This window comes from Bufo gargarizans, chromosome 5 (assembly GCF_014858855.1).
Source record: "Bufo gargarizans isolate SCDJY-AF-19 chromosome 5, ASM1485885v1, whole genome shotgun sequence".
NCBI lineage: Eukaryota > Metazoa > Chordata > Amphibia > Anura > Bufonidae > Bufo > Bufo gargarizans.
The window spans coordinates 349,412,556-349,431,050 of record NC_058084.1 but is presented as its reverse complement, the minus strand read 5'-3'; positions in this window follow the sequence as shown (position 1 = coordinate 349,431,050).

Sequence of the window (18,495 nt, the reverse complement as noted above, 5' to 3'; positions counted from 1 at the left end):
TTTGTACTCTAGAATAATACGTATTTTATCTCAATTCATACTTTTGCAGTCTCTCTTCTTGTTAGTCACTTCTACAGAAACTACTCCTGCTGTATATGTACCACTGCCAAAACTTTTGATATGAATAACGCATTGATTTAACAGTTCTTGATTAGGGATGAGTGAATTTTGAAAAAATTCAATTAGCCGGTCGCCACATTTTGGGGATTTTTTTAAAAATCCAAATATATTGACGGCGAATTACGTTAAAAAAATGCTATTTCCTGGCTGCTGAGAGCCTTTATAGTGGTGTAGAACACTGTGCCTTGCAGTAACACACATAGGGAGTCTGCTTTGGTAGTAAAATAATACTGTGAGTCCATATGGCATGCAGATGACGAGCGTCGCTCTTAAAATCACTGCACACTTCACTTATTTCGGCAGTCATGGGGCCAAAACTGACCAAATAACTCAAGTATGAACTCAGCTTAACAGGTCGACGTCAGCGCCAAGATGAAGCGCACTCCTTTTACACCATCGCCTGCTGATTCCACAGCAATGTCAACAGAACCTGTTCTATTAAATGCGTATACAAGTAAAGCCCCACTGACAGAGTGGAGACAGTGTCAGTAGTAATTTTTTGTTGACGTCACTGATTAATTAGCCATTCCTCTGATCCGTCAGAACAATAACCCACAAAAATGAATACTGTCTGCATTTGCTCAATAATCCATCAGTATTGCTAATGCAAAAAAAAAATACAGGAGTGGATCTGAAACAGAGATGACATGTCAATGGAATATTTGCATGTCTTCTGTGTTTTGTACCTACTCCTGCTTTTGGCTACCAAATCATAAGCCAATTCTGATGGGACCATACAGGCCTTACAGCTGCTACACAGACAGGATCCGTTGTGCGTCTCCTTTTTCCTTCCTTCTGACAGATCAGAAGAAAGGTCAAATAAATGATGATGTCAGCCAGGCCAAAAGCCAAAATATTGGACCAGTCATGAAGTGGGGAGGGTGGGAACAGCATGAGAAGTCCACAGAGTGAACCTATGACATAGTGGTGAGGTAGAAGCAGTATGAGGAGGCCACCGAGTGGCACAATGACAGAGTCTGGAGGTGGCAGCAGTATGAGGAGGTCACCAAGTGGCACAATGACACAGTCTGGAATTGGCAGCATCAGGAGAAGGCCACTGAGTGGCGCAGGAATAGAGTCTGGAGTTGGCAGCAGTATAAAGGAGGCCACTGAGTGGCACAATGACAGAGTCTGGAGCTGGCAGCAGTATGAAAAGGTCGTCATTGTTTTCATGTACTTTTTGTATATTTGTTGTTTCATAATATATATATTTTCCTCACATTTTCAGACGTCACACGATCTCACACAACGTCATTCGTTCCGTACAGCAAAATAAGTTTTTCAGGCACCCATCAATATTATCGGAAAAAAACAAAACACTTTGAAAGAGTGGTAAAATGACAGAGTCTGGAGGTGGCGTATGCAACAGAAGCATCATGAGAAGACCACCAAGTCGCACAATGAGTCTGTAGATGGCAGCAGTATGATGAGGCCACCGGGTGGCAAGGTGACATAGTTTGGAGGTGGCAGCAGCATCCGGAGACCACAGAGTGGCGAGGTGACAAAGTGTGGATATGGCAGCAGCAGAATACGACAGAGTAGTGATGGATGAACATCGGCCGGGATGATTTGCGAACGTGATCGTGCAAACGCGATCAAATGTTCGCGAACCACAAGTTCGCGGCGGGCCACATTCACTTTAATGGCAGGCGAGCCTGAAAAACCTTCATATCATTATTGCAGCCAAATACTTACAAGAAGAACACAAATGGTCCCAAAACAGGGATAGTGACATACTAGAGTGGGATCAATGCCAAAAATTCCCACAAAAAATATGTATTTTAATCAGGGGCCATTTTTATGCGTCTTAAAGGGAAACTGTCAAAAATGTGGCCTGCTGGAGCCTAGAAAAATTTTACTTTAGGCCACTGGAGTACAGGCCCAAAAAATTAGGCATTCACCTGACAGAAAACATCAAGTGATTATGTGGCTGGAGGTATATTAGACGGTCATTGGATATCAATTTTACTGCAGGCCAGTACAAATAGATGTCAAATAAATATGTTTAAAAAACAAAAAATATAAAATTGGATTAAAAACATGGCTAACGAAATCCCCCCTCTTGAAAAAAACCCACAAATGATAATAGTTGAAATTCGATAACACGTGGTAGTCGTCAACAGGTGTTGAATTCATCTGAGCTCCCAAACATTAGGCATTCACTGGACAAAAAGGAACAAGTAATTATGTAGCATTCAATATCAATTTTACGGCAGGCCAGTGTACTACAGGCCCCAAACATTAGGCATTCATCGTACAGAAAAGAACAATTGATAATGTGGCTTGAGGTACATTAGGCGGTCACCGAATAACAATTTTACTGTTAGCCAGTTAGATTACAAGCCCCAAAAATTATGCATTCAATGTACATAAATGATCAAGTGATTATGTGGCCGGAGGTATATTAGACGGTCAATGTATATTAATTTTACAGCAGGCCAGACGACTACAGGCTCCAAAAAGTATTCATTCACCGTACAGAAAAGCACAATTGATAATGTGGCTGGAGGTAAATTAGGTGGTCACCGTATAACAATTTTACTGTTTGCAAGTTAGATTACAAGCCCCAAAAATTATGCATTCGATATATTATACGTTCATTAGATATCAATTTTACTGCAGGCCAGTGCAAATAGATGTCTAATACATATGTTAAAAAGAACAAAAAATATAAAATTGAATTAAAAACATGGTTAACGAAATTCCCGAATCATAATAGTTGTCGTCACAGGTGTTGAATTCATCTGAGGTCCCAAAAATTAGGCATTTACCGGACAGAAAAGGACTTTTATGCCGACGTATTTACCTAAGACTGGGACCATTATTCGTTCTGTATGGTGGCGGATATTTGTGGGCTGGCATGAGGAAATTCAATTAAACGTGATCATCACAGGTGTTGAATTCCTCCGAGATCCATGCCTCATTCATTTAAAAAAATGTGAGGTAGTCCACACTGTCGTGAGCTAGGCGAGTGCACTTATCGGTCACGATCTTCCCTGCTGCACTAAACGTCCTTTTGTACAGGACACTCGACGAGGGGCAAGCCAAGAGTTCCATGGCAAATTGGGCCAGCTCTTGCCACAGGTCAAGCCTGCAGACCTAGTAGTCCAGGGCTTCCTCGCTTCTCAGAGCGTCCACATCGTCCATTAACCCGATGTAGTCAGACACCTGTCGGTCTATGCGTTCCCTGAGGCTGGATCCGGAGGGTGGCTGTCGATGGGTTGGCTGCAAGAATGATCTCATATCCGAAGTGACCAAAACATCTTCAAACCACCCTCTTCTTGCATGCGCTGTAGGATTGGTACTCGCAACTGTTTCTCTGTGGGTGGAAATTCCTCTGCCAGCGCCCGTAAAAGCAGAATGCAGCATCTCTCGCAGCAAGGCCTGGAAATTCTGCATTATGACAGCCTTCTGTGATGCTGATAACATGTCTGCCATGTTGTGTTTGTACCGGGGGTCTTCTAAGTATGTTGCCACCCAATACTGGTCCTTTCCCTTTATGCTTTTTATACTGGGGTCCCTCTTCAAACACTGGAGTATGAAGGCCCCCATTTGCACTAAATTCGAAGTGGTGGAGCGGTCTGGCTCCTACTCACAGCCAAGGAGAATGTCATCCTTGGTCTCCTCCCCCCATCCACAGAATACACCAGGAATCCTAGAAAAGTTTAAACGTTGCTCTTCTTGCTCCTCCTTCTCCTCCCCCATGCACCATCCTCCTCTGACTCTTCTTCAGACTCCTGCTGACTTGTCTCAGATGTAGTAGCCTCAGAGTCCACCAATTTATATGGCAGTAGTTGAAGGGCTAGCAGTTCCGACAAGCGAGTGTCACGGGAGGTGTACAGAAAACTAGAAGACACAAAAAGAAGATCCGACTGACTGGATCCAAAACTAAGGAACAAAAGGGAGAGCCCTGCATCAGACCTGGCTCTCTCCCTAACTGCTCAGCCTATGCGAAAATCCCAATGGTAGATTATCGCATATCCTCGTACCTCGACTGTATAACACCTGAACACCCTATAATAGTGAGGGGACACGACCACCGGCTCCCTACACTTGATACGGAGGGAGTCAGGGTCACCTGGGATCCAGCAAACAGGAAAACACAAATGAACGAACAAATCTTATCTTTAGAAGACTCAGTAGTAGCATCAGCATGCACACACTCCAGGAAGTAATATAAACCGCAAAGTGATGCAGTATGGGGAGGGATTTAAAGGCATGCAATCAGTGCAACTACATGACAGCTGAGAGAGGCTAACGAGATGAGAAAATGAAAGCAAAACAAAAGGGACCTCAAGGAGGAGGTTCTGAAGGACATTTGTCAGAGCTTCTCAGATGTCTGGTGGTGACAGCGAGGGTCAGCCGTTGGGCAAGAGGATTATCCGACGTCATCATTTTCTTACACTCGAACATTTAAGCCACAGAAGCCTGCCTTGTGCCAGATGAATGAGACGATGGCACGGTGGAAGGTGGAGTGGAGGACAAATGGGAGGAGAAAGGAGAAGGAGAAGATTCAGGACGTGGAGCACCAGAAGTGTGGCTTTGTGGGTTCTGACAGCGTTGCTCCTACTGGGATTGGTGATGGGAGGCCAGGTGCCTTCTTAAGGCGGTCGTCCCTAGGTGAGTGTTGGGCTTACCGTGACCTACCGTGACTTAGGCTGCAGATGGCAACACTATTATCAGCAGCTGACAAGTTAAAAAAAACAATAATGGTAAGGGCAGCTCTCACCTCTTCCTCTGCTAGACGAGCAAGGATACCGCACCTGGTTAAAGTTGAACAAATATTGGAAGAAAAACATTTAGCTCCATGTCTAAGCAGGAAACTCTTTTTATTGATGCGGTTAAAAATCTTCATACAGGATAGTTTCATCAACGTGGAAGGACCAAAATTTTCATATGGTCTGAAACGCATTGACAAAACTATCCTGTATGAAGATTTAACCGCATCAATAAAAAGTGTTTCCTGCTTAGACATGGAGCTGGATGTTTTTCTTCCAACAAGTAAAAAAAAAAGCCCACACTGCGGAGCCATGTGCCGGCGTCCTGGGAGCGCAAGATGTGACCGTGTATGGTGGATGCCTCGCTCCAGATACATTTGCAGTCTGCTTTTTGCCTCCTGTGCACTGCGAGTTCTGCTTGCTTCTCCACATTCTGCTATCTGATGCTCCATCTCTCCCTCTGAACTCCCCTCCTCTTCCTGTCTTGAGGGCACCTACGTTCTTTCAATCGACACTTCATCATCATCACTGTCACGGTGGGGGGAGTGGGCGAAACTCCCCACCGTATAGTAGGATCTGTTAATGGGCCAAACTACAGAGAAGGGAGCAGGCCACAACCTACAGCCGCCCTAATCTTGACCCTGATCTCCTCACCGCATGAGCAAATCCTGAAGGTGGGAGGGCTCATGCACTGGAACCTAGATCCTGCTGACCCTGACGGTCCCTGGCATAGGGGTCAGGAATAGGAGACCACCGGTTCCTCATGGACTCAGAAGAAGCGGAGTCTCCAGCTGCCTATTAACAGGTGTAAAGGAAAAGACCTTATACAGCAACTGGATCGGCAGGTAAGAACACTGGAAAACTCACTTACCTGCCGCTGCCATCACGACTGGAACCCGTGCATAAGTACAGGTGCCCACACACCAAATAGGACACCGTACCAACAACACCACACACAGGAATCCAGCCTACCTGATACTGCCTGGGCCCCATACAGCAAGGTGCACGGCAGCCCCAGGCAGCACTGCATCCAGACATATGGTTAACCCCTCCGGAAAACCAGCCCCCTTTCGGCGGTATCAACATACAAGGTAACGTATAGCATACATGCAGGGACCAACACCAACAACAGCCAAGACATGTAACAACCAACAAAACGCTACACACACCCAGAACATAAACCCACACCACACAGACAACAAGTGAGGGTAAAGGTACAAGGAGGGTACAAAAGAAAGGACAATTTATGTTCAATAAGGTGGCCCTCAAGGACTGGGCTGGAACACCCAGGCAAGGAGCAAAGCTCCAACAAAAAGCAAGGCTGTAGTACAACTGCACCCAGCCAGCAAGCCACAGGTTTATATCAAGCTTGCGTCCACACCCAGGAAACACCTTAATCCCCACTAGCCAGAAGATTAAACCCTTGCTCACCAAACAGCAGGGCGGCACACCTTAAAGGGGAAGTGCGCGTGCAAACCACAAGCTACACGTTGCCCCTGGCAATAATATGCACGGCAACCGCGTCACGGTCAAACACCAATATGACCGTGACAGTCACCTTCACCACCACTGACAGTAGGCAGCAACAGCGGGGACCACCCTCCTTGGGCTGATCTGGGTACCTTTATCAGACCGCTGGGTGGCTGCCGTTGCTACCTCCTCTTCCTCATCCGATGCCAAGAATGGCTGCACATCGGTAAGATCTGGGAATAGATGAAATATGTTTTTCTTTTTCTTTTTTATATGAAATATGCCCCTATACACTTTCACCAGCAATAACTGCAGGAGTAACCAGAGAATATATATTTCTTGTTTGAATGAAATAGGCCACTATACGCTTTAACCAGAAAATAATTAAATTGCAAAGTTTGTATATATTTTTCTTGTTGTACTGAACTGCGCCCCTATATGCTTTCACCAGAAATAACTGCAACAGTGCAGTGCGTATATATATATATTTTTATTGTAATACGCCCATATTTGCTTTCAACAGAAATAATTGAAACAGTGCAGGGTGTATATATTTTTCTTTTTAATAAAATACGCCCCTATTTGCTTTCACCAGAAATAACTGCATAAGTGACCAGAGAATAAATATTTCTTGTTTGAATGAAATAGGCCCCTATATGCTTCAACCAGAAAGCAATTAAATAGTGAAGTGCGTATATATTTTTCTGGTAGTACTGAGATATGCCCCTATACCAGAAATAACTGTAACAGTGCAGTGCATACCGTATATATTAGTTTTTTTTTTACTGAAATACGCCCCTATACGCTTTTACCAGAAATAACTGCAACAGTGCAGTGCATATATATTTTTCTTTGTTACCGAAATACGCCACTATTCGTTTTCACCAGAAATAACTACAGAAGTGAAATGCGTATATATTTTTCTGGTAGTACTGAATAAGATACTAAGACATAAGGCTGTAAAAGCTTTTCAACATAAGACTTGCAGCCCAATAACAAAAAGCTTGAATGACAGAGCTGTCTAATGACTTTTTGGATCCCCAAATAATCGTTCCCTGCCCTTGTAAATCACTTTCCTATCAATGTCCCTAGCACCTTCTGATGTCTCTCCCTGCAGTAAGATGCTGTGAAATGATTTCTCCCTATCCTTTCCCTGCACTTTTTAAATCGTTTTTTTGCTTTTTTTCCCCACATTCGTTTTTCCAATAGCTGTCCCTAGCACCTTCACATGTCTGTCCCTGCACTCTGAATGCTGGAAAATGTCTGATTGTAAGATGGCTGACGTATTTATAGGTCTGTGACATCACAGGGCTGGCTGGTTGCTGATTGGCTGAATGCAGGCATGTCAATCTGGGTGATTCCGCCTTCCCAGAGTTTCTTGCCCCATGTCCTCAGTCCTCACACGTGTAGCCGCCATTTTAGGAAAAATGTGATTCGTTACCACGAAGAATGAGGAAGTTTGGATTCGTTGCGAATCAAATTTTTCATGAAATTCTAAACAAATTCCACTTCGTCAGCTTTGATTCGCTCATCTGTATACTTGATATTAAATAAATTCAGGCATTACAGATTTCTAGTTTTTGTTTAACTAGGCTGACCCTTCAATTCTACAGAGTATAAAAATATTGTACGGCACATTCAGATCTCTTGTATTTAAAAGTAGGACAATGCGTTCTGTTTTAGTAACAACGTGAAAACTATAAAGCACTACTAACAAATTGTAATGCTGAAAATATACTTCTGGGCAATATGTTCTTCATTTCAGGAGGCAGGATACAAATTACAGCAAGAAATAATAGCATGATTTCATGTAAAGATATGCGATCCAGATAATATTTAGGAAGAACAGACAAGACATTGAAATTATATCTATCTGGAATTCTGGCACATGACTAGAAAGAGTTTCTGCTAAACCACGGATTCAACTTTTTTTATATGGTACTTAAAAGTGTATCCGTTGTTTCTGGTGACTTTTTAGAATAAACTGTCATATTTGTGCAGTTACTGGATCAGTAGCTGGAAGGTGTTGTGACCTGATATGGGTGTGCCTAGTAACAAATGTCTTGGTGGCGCAATTCAGAACCAGGCTGGAGGTTGGGGTTTAAATCTGGTATGGTAAATGTATTTGGAGTGGAAATGGATACTGAAAATGGATACTGAAAATATGAATATAGGAATGAGTGGAACAAACGTTATGGAAAGATAAAAAATTAGTATCAAAAAGGAAAGATGCTGTACATTCATGTTGTGAGATGGTCGATATCTGTCAAATTGATGTACTAATGAAGAATATTTAAATATCAATATTAATAATTGTGTTATAAATAGTATCAATATCCATAAATTGGTCAATGTTTATAACTAGTGATGAGTACATCCAAAGTCGCTTAGTTGAAAACTTCAGATTAATACTGTATGGATCTCCGTACAGTATTAATCTACATTTTTGAACAAAGCGACTTCGGATGTAGCATCCAAAGCTTGCGTCGCTCATCACTATTTATAAGGATTACTGAAAATTGAGATAAAGGAGAGAAGTTGTTCTCTAAACTCTCATTTGCAGTGTTTGGAGCGTATAGATTCTGAACAATCTCTTTTTTGCAGTGTCTGTAAATGGTCCGGCAAGGACTCTTGTGTCTTCTCAATGGGTGTTTTTGTTAATCCTGCATATTCACTTTTGTGCACTTGTAAAAAGTATCTGGACATACTGTGGTTGGTATGACCATGGATGATATTCCATAGGTGCTTATTTATCATTTTGCTGAGGCTTGAAGTAGTGTTGGCAATATATTGAAGTCCACAGGGCATTCCATGAGATATATAACATACAAGGATGAATAATTGAGGAAAGATTTTATGGTAAAATGCTCTCCAGTGGTGTTGCTATGGAAATGTTTCTAGCTGGAGCAAATGTTCTGGCAGCATCTGGACAGTCGGCGGCCACATCTGTTGCTGCCAAAAATGCCTGGAAGTAGAGTCACCATGTTGGCTTTATTTGCAGGTTGCAATTTTCTGGGAGCTAATAAGTAAAAATGTGATCTGGGGTTTGACTGGTATGTATTTCTTAAGAAATGGTTCTCCTTATAAAATTGGCCAGATTTTTTAAGATATTCCAAATCTGCCTAAGGTTGACATTAGAGTTGAGCGAATCGAAGTATCCAAAGTTGACTTCAATCCGAATTTCAGGGAAAATTTCCTTGTGCTTTGTGGTGACTAATCAATTTTCCCTGAAATGGCATGAAAAAATCATACTCATCTCATCCATTTCAGCAAGGGAAGGCCGCTGTGGTCATCTTAACTGATCAAGTAATTCGGCAGAAAGCTAATCTCTTTCGGAAATTAGGTGAAGCAGCCAAATAAAATTTTTGCAAACTTGGCTTAACACTGGTTGACATTATAGGTGGTGATGTAATTAATATAGTTATACGTATTTCCAGCTTCTTTCTTTTTCTGCTCAAGGCTTTCATAAATGCTGCTTCTACTACTTCTCTTGGGTAAATTTTGTTGTAGAAATGAGATTTGAGGACAGCACTCTGTTTCAAAATCTTCTGTGTCAGTGCAGTTCCTTCTAACCAACTTAAATTGGCTAAACAGTATATTTCCACTTCTTGTAGTGGGAACTTTTTTAATCCAAATGTCTACTGGCGTCTACCTTTACAAAGTACATCCTGGTTTAAGTGACCTTCCCTTCCTGAAATAAAACTAGATCTAGGAATTCCATAGATAGATCAGAGTGGTTAGCTGTAAAGGTGAGGCCTAGTTCCTCTGCCTTGTTTTTTTTTGCGTAGATATTTTTTTTTTCTAATTATTCCATGTGCAAGTTAGTGAAACTCAATGAGTTTCTGTTATATACCCATTGTGGTGCCTTTGAATGAGAACAAGCAATGAATTGTATGGCATCCAAGATAAATGAATTTTTTTTGCAGTGGGGACATCCAGGTAATGATGAACTGCATTTATGCCTGTTTGGTGTGGAATGTTGAGAGAAAGAGCTGCCATATCTAGAATTAGCCATAAATATGATGGTTGACATTTTATATTTTTTAAGAGGATTATCAAACTTCCTGAATCCCTTAGGTCGGATTGGAGTTGGACGATATGCTTCTGCAAAAAAATATCCATATAATGTGATAGGTTGCAGGTGAGAGAAATGATGCCTGATATAATTGGTCTCCCAGGGGGACTTTTCTCATTATTCTGAATCTTCAGCAAATGGTACAACAGGGCCATTGTAGGGTGATTCATGACAATGTAGTCTCTCTTTCTTCGTCAATAATAGTTCAGTTTTATGCAATAGGGTCAGTAACTCCCTTGTATGCTTGGATAGTGGATTATGTGTTAGGACGGATGAGTTCTAATGCAGTTTGCATGTATTCTTTTCTTTTTATCTTCTTAACTTTAAAAAGTAGCAGTAAATAGTGATAAGCGGCAGGGACAATATTCGAATTTGTGATATTTCGCAAATATTTTGTAGAATTTGTATATTCATGAATTCGCAAATTTGAGATTATATTCTTGATTGCAAAAATCGGCAATGTATTATTCGAGTAATGCGCGTGAAATACTGGCGTGGGGTAGGCAACTTTTCTATTGGTTGCTAGGGATGTTGCTTAGCTGTGTTTATTGGCCCACAAGCTAGAAGAAGGGAGGGATGATCACCTGATGTGTACTGTGTTAAAAAAACAAACAAAAAAAGAATATTCAGCATTACGTATATATAGCACTATATTCTAAATATTCGCAAATTCTCAAAGTGCCGATATTCGCAATAATAAATCGCTTTTCGAATATTCACGCTCAATACTAGTAGTAAAACTGTAAAAACAAAGTTTCATGAACAATGCAATAATGATTTTAACCCCAACCTCCAGCATGGTCCTGAATTGTGCCCCAAAATATCCATTCTTAGGCAGATCCCCTTCGGGTCACAACACCTTACAGCTACCCATCTTGCATAGAGCAGTTGAGGCAATATCAAATGTCACATGGTGTTAAATTTGGTACATGTTTAAACCTAACAGTTTTGTCTTAGAAATTTTATTTCAGTTTTCCTACACCTACATCTTGTACTGGAATAATATTGCAACTATTTTTTGCGACTTTTCTTTGCAACTTTTTAAAAAGTCTCAGTGATAAATCTGTAGTAAAACTTATTAACATAACTAACATTCACTTTTCCACCCACTTTTAAAAATTGGGGTAAGTTGTGTAAAAATGCAAGTCACAACATTTCCATGCAAGTGACCTTTAAAAGTCCTGATCGGTCGCCTGATCGGTCGCCCACACGTGCGTTCGCCCACGCCCGCCCCGCCGCAGTGCCCCAAAATTATTATTTTTTGATCACTGCACAATCACTTTACACGCGCTGCGGCGATAAAAAAAATCAGTTTTGATATTTTTTATCAACCGCAGCGGCCTCCGGTACTTCGCTAGCCTCCCATTTGTAAGACAGGCTTGCTTTTTTTCTTGGGTAGTCTCAGGGAATACCCCTAAATTTAGTTGCCCAAATGTCAAACAGGGGGTATTCTTCTGAAGAGGCCTACAGGCTTCTGACCCAGTCAGATGAGGAATGGGAACCCTCATCTGATAAATCTAGCGGGTCAGAATATGTACCTGTAGAAAGCAGTGGCTCTCTGACCCAAAGTTCGGACGAGGAGGTTGAGGTCCCTGACAGCACCAGGCGTACCCGGCCCCGTGTCGTTAGACCACAGGTTGTGCAGGATCCGCTTCAAGGGCAGCAGAGTGGGGCTGGCGCTGTCGGATTACGTGGTGAGGCATACACCAGCAGCGCAGCCCTCCCTGGACCTAGTACCAGCACTGCCATAGAACATGGTGAAGTGGCGAGCACCAGAAGGGCAGTTGAAGCTGGTACGGTGGCACGTGCAGTAGTTACCCCGTCGCAGTCACCGCACAGATGGGCCCGTAGAGCCCCTAGAATCCCAGAGGTGCTGGCAAACCCTGATTGGCAGTCCCCAACTTCAGCCGCACCTGTAGTTCCCCCTTTCACCGCCCAGTCTGGAGTTTGGGTTGAGACAGCTCAGATCGGTTCGGCCCTGGGATTTTTTGAGCTGTTCTTGACTGCGGAGCTCTTGAACTTAGTCGTGGCAGAAAAAAAACGGTATGCCACTCAATTTATATCCGCCAACTCGGGAAGCTATTATGCCCAGCCTTTCCGGTGGAAACCAGTCCAAGTTTTCGAAATTAAAATTTTTCTGGGCCTTCTCCTCAACATGGGTCTAACCAAAAAGCATGAATTGCGGTCATATTGGTCCACGAACCCAATTCATCACATGCCCATGTTCTCTGCTGCTATGTCCAGGGCACGATTTGAGGCCATCCTGCGTTTCCTGCACTTTTGTGACAATAGCACCTCTCGTCCCAGAGGCCACCCAGCTTTTGACCGGCTCCACAAAATTCGGCCCCTCATAGACCACTTCAACCAGAAATTTGCAGATTTGCATACCCCTGAGCAAAACATCTGCGTAGACGAGTCCCTTATACATTTTACCGGGCGCCTTGGCTTCAAACAATACATCCCAAGACAAACGCGCCCAGTATGGGGTCAAATTGTATAAGCTCTGTGAAAGGGCCACAGGCTATACCCACAAATTTCGTGTCTATAAGGGAAAAGATCAGACCCTGGAGCCGGGCGGTTGCCCTGACTACCTGGGGAGCAGTGGGAAGACAGTCTGGGACTTGGTGTCACCCTTATTCGGCAAGGGGTACCATCTTTATGTGGACAATTTCTACACAAGTGTGGCCCTCTTTAGGCATTTGTTTCTAGAACAGATTGGCGCCTGTGGCACCGCGCGAACTAGTCGCACGGGCTTCCCCCAACGGCTCATTACCACCCGTCTTGCAAGGGGGGAGAGGCCTGCCTTGTGTAACGAAGAACTGCTCGCAGTGAAATGGAGAGACAAGCGTGACGTTTACATGCTCTCCTCCATTCACGCAGACACGACAATCCAAATTGAGCGAGCAACCCGTGTCATTGAAAAGCCCCTCTGTGTCCACGACTATAATGAGCTCATGGGAGGGGTGGACTTCAATGACCAGATGTTGTCTCCGTATTTAGTTTCCCGACACACCAGACGCTGGTATAATAAGGTGTCTGTATATTTGATTCAATTGGCTCTGTATAATAGTTTTGTTCTCTACAGTAAGGCTGGGAGAACAGGATCATGCATCCAGGAGGTTCCGTGGCCCCATCCACCAGTGTAGTTAGCCGTCTACACGAGCGACATTTCCCCAATGTCGTTCCTGGTACCTCAACCCAACCGTCACCCCGAAAAAGATGTCGTGTCTGTAGCAAGAGTGGAATAAGGCGTGACACCCGCTATTTCTGTCCTGACTGCCCTGACCACCCTGCCCTATGCTTTTGAGAGTGTTTCCGGAAGTACCACACACAGGTACACCTAGCATAGGGGTCACATCTCACCAGGACAGGCACACAGGGCTATTAGGGCCCATTCACATACAGCTGCTGCAAACCTCTCCTTTCACCTGGGATAAAGTGCATAATGTACTTCGCCACATCTTTGGGCGATTTGCGCTTTGCATATTGTCCCATGGGGAAGGAGAGGTTTGTCCTATAAAGGTAAAAAAAATAAAAAATAAATCACCAGTACGCAAAAAGGTTAATGTTCAGTTCAAAAAGTTAAAGTTTATATGTTCTATTCAAAAATTAATAAAATTGTTGCGTTGCGGCCTGGTTTTTTCTTTTTTTTTTTACCTTCCAGGTGGACCAACCGATCGACTAGCTGCAGCACTGATGTGCATTCTGACAGAAGCATTGCGCTGCTGTCAGATTACACACAAGTCGGTGTATGCGGCGCTGCAAGACGAGATTTCTCCTCTGCAGTAAAAGATACATTTGCCGAGGTATATGAGCTGAGGAGGTGGCGGTGTTCCTATGCTTTGGCAAACACTTTGTATATAAAAAATAATAATCCCGGCAATGATTTATTCATCGATTGATGTGAATGGAGAAATCTGGTTTGCCAAGTGGGTATGGATGTTGGGCGGAGCTCCTATGTCCTGGCAGACGCCTTTCCCCTCATTTTTCTTTTTTGGCAGAGATTTTTTCATCCACATTGATCGATGCGAATGAAGAAATCTGTGCCGTTCATTTTTTTTCTTTCAGCCCAGAGGCTGAACGGAAAAAAAAATCTCATTACCTGTATGCTCAATATAAGGAGAATAGCAGAAACTCCTAATGCTGGCCATACATGTAATGATTGCGGAGACCCTCAAATGCCAGGGCAGTACAAACACCCCACAAATGACCCCATTTTGGAAAGAAGACACCCCAAGGTATTCGCTGAGGGGCATATTGAGTCCATGAAAGATTGAAATTTTTGTCCCAAGTTAGCGGAAAGTGAGACTTTGTGAGAAAAAACTAAAAAAAATCAATTTCCGCTAACTTATGCCCAAAAAAAAAATTTCTATGAACTCGCCAGGCCCCTCATTGAATACCTTGGGGTGTCTTCTTTCCAGTGGGGTCACATGTGGGGTATTTATACTGCCCTGGGTTTTTAGGGGCCCTAAAGCGTGAGAAGAAGTCTGGGATCCAAATGTCTAAAAATGCCCTCCTAAAAGGAATTTGGGCCGCTTTGCGCATCTAGGCTGCAAAAAAGTGTCACACATGTGGTATCGCTGTACTCAGGAGAAGTTGGGAAATGTGTTTTGGGGTGTAATTTTACATATACCCATGCTGGGTGAGATAAATTTCTTGGTCAAATGCCAACTTTGTATAAAAAAATTGGAAAAGTTTTTTGCCAAGATATTTCTCTCACCCAGCATGGGTATATGTAAAATGACACCCCAAAACACATTCCCCAACTTCTGAGTACGGCGATACCAGATGTGTGACACTTTTTTGCAGCCTAGGTGGGCAAAGAGGCACACATTCCAAAGTGCACCTTTCGGATTTCACCGGTCATTTTTTACAGATTTTGATTGCAAACTACTTCTCACACATCTGGGCCCCTAGAATTCCAGGGCAGTATAACTACCCCACATATGACCCCATTTTGGAAAGAAGACACCCCAAGGTATTTTGTGATGGGCATAGTGAGTTCATGGAAGTTTTTATTGTTTGTCACAAGTTAGTGGAATATGAGACTTTGTAAGAAAAAAAATAAATCATCATTTTCCGCTAACTTGTGACAAAAAATAAAAAATTCTAGGAACTCGCCATGCCCCTCACGGAATACCTTGGGGTGTCTTCTTTCCAAAATGGGGTCACTTGTGGAGTAGTTATACTGCCCTGGCATTCTAGGGGCCCTAATTTGTGGTAAGTAGTTTGCAATCAAAATGTGTAAAAAATGGCCTGTGAAATCCGAAAGGTGCTCTCTGGAATGTGTGCCCCTTTGCCCATCTTGGCTGCAAAAAAGTGTCACACATCTGGTATCGCCGTACTCAGGAGAAGTTGGGGAATGTGTTTTGAGGTGTAATTTTACATATACCCATGCTGGGTGAGAGAAATATCTTGGCAAAAGACAACTTTTCCCATTTTTTATACAAAGTTGGCATTTGACCAAGATATTTCTCTCACCCAGCATGGGTATATGTAAAATGACACCGCAAAACACATTCCCCAACTTTCCCTGAGTACGGCGATACCAGATGTGTGACACTTTTTTGCAGCCTAGGTGGGCAAAGGGGCACACATTCCAAAGTGCACCTTTCGGATTTCACCGGTCATTTTTTACAGATTTTGATTGCAAACTTCTTCTCACACATCTGGGCCCCTAGAATGCCAGGGCAGTATAACTACCCCACAAGTGACCCCATTTTGGAAAGAAGACACCCCAGGGTATTTTGTGATGGGCATAGTGAGTTCATGGAAGTTTTTATTTTTTGTCACAAGTTAGTGGAATATGAGACTTTGTAAGAAAAAAAAAAAATCATCATTTTCCGCTAACTTGTGACAAAAAATAAAAAGTTCTATGGGGTTCAATGGGGTCATTTGTGGGGTGTTTGAACTGTCTGGGCATTGTAGAACCTCAGGAAACATGACAGGTGCTCAGAAAGTCAGAGCTGCTTCAAAAAGCGGAAATTCACATTTTTGTACCATAGTTTGTAAATGCTATAACTTTTACCCAAACCATTTTTTTTTTTACCCAAACCTTTTTTTTTTAATCAAAGACATGTAGAACAATAAATTTAGTGAAAAAGTTTATATATGGATGTCGTTTTTTTTTGCAAAATTTTACAACTGAAAGTGAAAAATTCATTTTTTTGCAAAAAAATCGTTAAATTTTAATTAATAACAAAAAAAGTAAAAATGTCAGCAGCAATGAAATACCACCAAATGAAGCTCTATTAGTGAGAAGAAAAGGAGGTAAAATTCATTTGGGTGGTAAGTTGCATGACCGAGCAATAAACGGTGAAAGTAGTGTAGTGCAGAAGTGTAAAAAGTGGCCTGGTCATTAAGGGGGTTTCAGCTAGCGGGGGTTAAGTGGTTAAAGACAGAATTCTGGAATTCAGGGTATGATAAGTTCCACCTCTGTGTATTGCAAAATTAATACAAAATGTTATAACAGAATGGATTCACTTGCTAATGTTGTTCTCCTTTGAATTTAGTGGTATGTGAATTTATAACAATGAAGGCAAGTAAAAAAAAACAACAACAAAATTGTTTTAGGTAACATATAACACTTCTGCCATTCTTTTTGTGGCATACCTGGCTGGTCATTGCAGACTACTATCACCACCAAACACAGTGGCCTTAGCAATTTTTTTTCTCTCAAACCCAGAGGCATGCACATGTATGGTCAATGTAAATTTTGGAATGTACATACAATTCCTAGGATATGCAGGATTATTTATTAGGGCAGTATTTATTACAAATGTGTGTCATAAGCATCAATTTACATAACAATTTTAGTTTTTTGGGGGTTTCTGTTGGGGCTTCAGTTATTGTCAATGAAAGAATCATGCAATCAGTAGTGCTTTTCAAAAATACCATAATCTCAATTGAAATCTTAGGGAACTCTAAGCTAATGGGGCCTATCAGGATCTATTTTAAAACTTTAGGAATGGAAGCCATGGTGCTAATGCAAGTCTGCAAAAGTGCATATTTGCACAGTGTAGCCCATTATCTGACATTTACTGAAAAAAAATCATATGGAATTAAATAAAGAACTTTGGAAGTTAGGAACCAAATATAAATGTTCATAAAGCTCAGATTTTAGCTATGAGACATATATGTAAACTATCTCTTTTCAGCATTGTAAAATGTCAACATAATTGGTACTGCTATACCATACTATCTGAGATAAAACTCCCCTGTTAACTTGCCTTGTAATAAGAGCCAAAGCATCTAAGGATACACATGACAAATCTTATCCAACAGGATTTTACAGCTGTGGTGTATAAAACTCTGGCAAAGTTTCAGGTATTTGCCACAATGGTCTGCAATTATACATTTCCCTTTAGGGTTTTTCATACTCAGTCTATCATGAACAAATGTTCAGAGTTGTATTTTATAAAATGTTTTAGCTTGCCTGCACCAACATTTAAGGAAAGAAATAAAATGCCTCAAATATTTTGAGAATATGTCAAATATGGAAAATTATTGATCTAATATAAATGAAAAGAAAATGTAGGAAAACATTCCATAATACTGTGAAGAATGTGTTATAAACTACTTCCATTTGAGAATCTCTGCTAGAATGCCTGTATTTCCATCTTTTGACAGTTCTTATTACTTTTACTTGCATATGTTTCAGGTGATCCTGAAGGTTAACGTATTTTTCGCCCCATAAGACGCACTTTTTCCCTCTCCAAAATGGGGGGAATATGCCCCTGCGTCTTATGGGGGGCGAATGCTGACATTTTTACATCGCTGGCTGCGATGTACGAGTGATCGGGGAGGGATTGGGAGGAGGAGCTGGGGGCCGGCAATAGCGGCGGGGCGGTGCAGTCGCTGTAGTCCGGCCCCGCCGCTCCAGTGCTGCACAATACAAATATAAAATGTCTTATTCAATTTAAAGTGATTACAAATGCCCCCTCCCCACTCCTAATATTACTGTACATCCTAAACGCTTCTGTAGAATGCAGGTCGGGCGGGCGGCAGCATAACTCCCTGATGTCACATGCCTGCGCCGTCTACTTCATGAATGAAGCAGGCAGCGCAGGCAAGTGACGTCAGTGAGTGGCGCACCGGCCGTCCGGCTTGCCT